This window comes from Neophocaena asiaeorientalis, unplaced genomic scaffold, assembly GCF_003031525.2.
Source record: "Neophocaena asiaeorientalis asiaeorientalis breed wild unplaced genomic scaffold, Neophocaena_asiaeorientalis_V1.1 scaffold330, whole genome shotgun sequence".
Taxonomy (NCBI): Eukaryota; Metazoa; Chordata; class Mammalia; order Artiodactyla; family Phocoenidae; genus Neophocaena; species Neophocaena asiaeorientalis.
Genome location: NW_020175667.1, coordinates 4199839 through 4205047, shown reverse-complemented (window position 1 = coordinate 4205047; position 5209 = coordinate 4199839). Strand labels below are relative to the sequence as shown.

General features: G+C 34.2%; 1 non-coding gene across 1 annotated transcript; it reads right to left on the bottom strand.

The window, feature by feature from the left end:
* Positions 1–4621: 4621 nt before the first annotated feature.
* TRNAK-CUU (transfer RNA lysine (anticodon CUU)) lies at positions 4622–4694 on the bottom strand. Its single transcript has one exon. It is a non-coding gene; the product is annotated as a tRNA-Lys (tRNA).
* Positions 4695–5209: the final 515 nt, after the last annotated feature.

Below are 5209 nucleotides of genomic sequence, written 5' to 3'. Positions count from 1 at the left end.
TGTACCATAAAATTGTTAGTCTTGTCTATATCTATAAAAAATATAATCTTGCTGGGATTTTGGTAAGAACTTTATAAAACCCATGTTTCAATTTGAGAATAATTGACATCTGTCTTATGTTGAGTTTTCTAATGAGTGAACATGATATGCCTCTTTATTCATTTTGACCTTTGATTTTTTTCATCATCATTGTATAGTTTTCAACATATAAGTTCTATACATGTTTTGTTAGATTCACACCAAAGTAAATCATATTTAATAACTAAAATTTCCAGTTGTAAATATTGTTTTTTAAGTTCTGTGTCCACATATTCATTGATAGTATATAGAAATGCAGTTAATTTTCTGTGTTTTTATCTTATATTTTGCAAAGTTGCTGAACTTATTAATTCTAGAACTATCATTTATTTGGTAGATTACTTAGGATTTTCTATGTAGACAATTATTAGGTAATTTTATTTTTTCCTTCCCAAACTGTGTGCATTTTTTTCCTTTCCTGTATTACAATGGCTAAAATTTCCAGCAGTATGTTGAGTAATAGTAGTAAGAACAGACATCCCTTGCCTTGTTTCTAATATTAGGAGCAAAGCATTAGTCTTTTACTATAAATATAATGCTACCTGTGGATATTCTTTATAAAGTTGAGGCAATTCCCCCCTCTTCCTATTTTTCTGGGAGTTCTACCATGAATGAATACTGAGTCTTGTCAAATGCCTTTTCTGCATTAGTTAATATAATCATGTGATTTATCTTCTTTTAATGTATTAATATGGTGGATTATATCAATTCATAATCAATTGATAAAACAGAACACATCCTGTTTTATTGATTTTTCTCTATTGGCTTTCTGTTCAAATTTTTATTTATTTCTGATTGGGAGTTATTTTCTTTTTTAACTGGATTCTTGAGGTAAGTACTTAGCTTATTGATTTGAAACTTTTTCTCTCTCCTAATATAAGCATTTAATGCTAAAATTTTCCCTCTTAGCACTGCATTAGTTGTATCCCTCAAATTTGAATATGTTTTATTTTCATCTTAAATTCAATGTATTTTTTTCATTCTCTTGAGCTGTCTTCTTTTACCCATGGATTATTTAGAAGTGTCGTGTTTAATTACAATGTATTTGAACAATTTCCTATTACCTTTCTGCTTTTTTTTTATTTTATTTTAAGGCAGCCCTAGGAAATGAATACACTACTTCTAGCAGAGAGAAGTTCCAGAGTAGCTGGGTGGTGGGTGTTTATCTGAACAGGTTTTAATCCCCTAAAATTCTTTTTTTTTTTAATTAATTAATTTATGGCTGTGTTGGGTTTTCATTGCTATGTGAGGGCTTTCTCTAGTTGCAGCAAGCAGTAGCTACTCTTCGTTGCAGTGTGTGGGCTTCTCATTGCGGTGGCTTCTCTTGTTGCAGAGCATGGGTTCTAGGCATAAGGGCTTCAACAGTTGTAGCACGCGGGCTCAGTAGTTGTGACTCACAGGCTCCAGAGTGAAGGCTCAGTAGTTGTGGCAGCCAGGCCTAGTTGCTTTGCAGCATGTGGGATCTTCTCGGACCAGGGATCGAACCATGTCCCCTACGTTGGCAGGAGGATCCTTAACCACTGTGCCACCAGGGAAGTCCCTCCCTTTCTGCTTTTAATTTCTAGTTTGATTGCATAGGGTTAGAGATCAGCTTCTTCATGATAGCAATTCTTGGGATGTGCTTTTTGCCCAGGATATGGTATATGATTTTAAGTAGAGGAGATTATCAATAATCTGAGTAAACCTGATACAATCATTTGAAAGGCCTTAAGAGCAGAACTGAGGTTTGCCTGAGGAAGAAGAAATTCTAGCTGTAGACTGCAGCATCAGCTATTGTGTGAGAGTTTCCAGGCTGCCCTTCTTGATGGCTTGTCCTACGGATTTTGAACCTGAGTCCATAATTCTATCTTGTGGTTAGTTCACTAGGTCCTGAATACATGGTTGTAACAGGCATACTCTACAACTGGCAGAATCCCCACATTTGTTCCCTAAAATGTGGAGTGAGGGCTATTATGCTAGGAAAGGCCAAGTGGAAAACACAAAAACTGCCTCTACTTAGAAAAATTGTAACCTAAAATCAATACTGCATTCCTGGAGGGACTGCAGAGATTAGTGCTACCATCAAGGACTTGAAGGATGCAGTGTGGTAATTCCCACCACATTCCCATTCAACTCGATTTGTCTTATGAAGAAAATATATAGATTTTGAAGAATTACAGGGAATTATTGTAAACTTAACCAGGTTGTGACTCCAATTACAGCTGCAGTTCTAGATGTGGTTTTGATGCTTGAGAAAATTAACACATCCCCTGGTACCCAGTATTCAGCTATTAATCTGGCAAAATTTTTTGTTCATAATACCTGATAAATAGACCTGGGATTGCAAAACAATTATACTCCAAAAAAGATGTTGAAAAAAAAAAAAAAAAACCCTGGGAGCAGTTTTCTTTCACCTTGCAAGTTCAACAATTCACTTTACTTTCCTATTTCAGGGATATAGCAACTCTCTAGACTTACAATTTAGTCCACAAAGATCTTAATCACCTTTCCCTTCTACAAGATGTCATATTGGTTCATTACATTAAGGATATTATTCACTATTCTAGATATGGTGAGCAAGAAGTAACAATTTCTCTAAACTTATTGGTAAGACACGTGTGTCAGAGAGTGTGATAAAAATGTCCCTGATAAAAATTCAGAGAGATTTTATGTCTATAATATCTCTAGGGCTTTAATGGTCTGGACCATGTCAAAACATGCCTTCCAAGGTGAAAGTTGTTGCACGTAGTTCTTCCTGCAACTCAAAAGGAGGCACCATACTTAGTGGATCTCTTTGGATTTGGGAGGCAACATATTTTTCTTTTGGGTGAGTGTGCTCTTCCAGCCCATGTACCAAGTGATTCACAAAGCTGCTGGTTTTGAATGGAACCCAGAACAAGAGAAGGCTCTGCAAGTCCAGGCTACTGTAAATGCTATTCTGACACTTAGGGCTATATAATCCACTAGATCCAAAGTGCCTATGGCAGATAGAGATGTTTGGAGTCTTTTATAGGGCATTATAGTTGAATCACAGGGAAGACCCTTAGAATTTACACCAAAGCCCTGCCATCTGCTGCATATATCAATTTTTAACTTTGAGAAACAGCTTCTGACTTGCTATTGGTCATTAGCAATGATTGAAATTTTACATAGGCCACCAAATTAACATGTGATTTCAGTTGCTCATCATGAAGGGAAGCTGTCTGACCCATCAAGCCATAGAATTTGGATTTCACAGTAACACTCTATTAAGAAATAGAGGCAGTATACACAAGATCATAGTTTTGTTTATATACTTAGAAGCAGATTGCTGCATCATATGGTTAACTCAACGTCTAACATTTTGAGGAACTGTCAACTTGTTTTCAAGAGCAGCTGCATAATTTTACAACCCCACCAACAATGTAAAAGAGTACCAATTTCTCCACAACCATGCTAACATTTGTTATTTTTTCTCTTTTTATATAGTTATCTTATTAGATGTAAAGTATTATCTTATTGTGACTTTGATTTGTTATTTCCCTAATGACTATTAATGTTGAGGATTAATTGAATTTTCATGCAGTATTTTCATGCACTTGATGATTTAAATAATCTTTTGGGAGAAAGTTTTATTCAAACTCTTTGTCCAGTTTTAAATTTTCTTATTTGTCCTTTTATTGGTGACTTGTAACTTCTTTATTTTTTAATATAAGTCCCTTATCATATATATCATTTTCAAATATTTTTTTTTCCCATTCCATTGATTATTTTCTCTCTTTTGTGATGTCTTTGAAACACAGTTTTTAATTTTGATGAAGTTCAATTACTTAATTTTTTGTTGCTGTCACTTTTACTTCTCGTGTTTTAGCTATGAAACTATTGACTTTCCAAGATTGCAAAGATTTACTCATATTTTATGTTAAGCATTGTATAGTTTTCACTCATTCATTTAGGTCTATGGTCCATTTTGTATTAGTTTTGTATGTGATATGAGATAGGCATCCAACTTTATATTCACTTACATGTATCAACATGTAAGTGTTGTATCAACACTATCTGTTGAAGACGATTTACTCCTACATTGAATTATCTTGGCACCTATGTCCAAAATTAATTCACCATAAATGTAAGGGTTTATCATACATTGTTTGTATTACTGTGGCTTTGTAGTGAGTTTGTAAATCAGGAAGTCAGAGTACTCCAATTTTGTCCTCCCTTTTCAAGAAGTGTTTTAGGGGGAGCAAAGATAGGTCCCTTCAATTTTAAGATCAGCTTCCCAATTACTGAAAAAAAATGTAGCTGGGATTCTGATAGGGATGGCTTGCACTGAATTTGTACATGGGTTTGTGGAGTATGGCCATCTTAGCAGTATTAAATATACTGATTCAGAGACTAATGTTTTTCTATTTATTTTGGTTTTCTTTCATTACTTTACTTTCACAGTGCTTTAGAGTATCCAGTGTATGTCTTGAACTTTCTTTGTTAAATTGATATCTAATTATTTATTTTTTTTTTTGATGCTAATGTAAATAGAATTCTTTTCAAGGTTTTACTTTTGCATTGTTCATTGCTAAAGAGTACTCACCCAATGTGGGGCTCGAACCCACGACCCTGAGATTAAGAGTCTCATGCTCTACCAACTGAGCTAGCCAGGCAATCCCTGCATTGTTCATTTCTAGTATATTGATATGCAATTGACTTTTGTATGCTGACTTATATCCTGCACCTTTCTGAATTCATTTATTAGTTTTAATTGTAATTTTGTGGATGCCTTAGGCTTTTCTGTATACAAGATCAATTCATCTAGAAATGGAGATAGATTTACTTCTTCTTTCCACTCTGAATGGCTTTTAGCTTTCTTTTTTTCCCTTTACCCTGGATGGAACTTCCAAGACAATATTGAATAGAAGTGGTAATAACAAACATCTTTATTTTCTGCATGAACTTAGGTCAAAGTTTTAGTCTTTTTTCCTTCCGATGATGTTAGCTGTGTATTTTTCATAGACTTTGTTAAGTTGAGGAAGTTCCCTTCTAACCCTAGTTAGTTGAATTTTTTTTTTTTTTAATCATAAAAGGGTTTGGGTCCTGTTAAATGGTTTTTATCTATTGAGATGATCGTGCTGTTCTTATTCTTTATTCTGGTGCAATAGAATCAGCTGTAAATGTTATT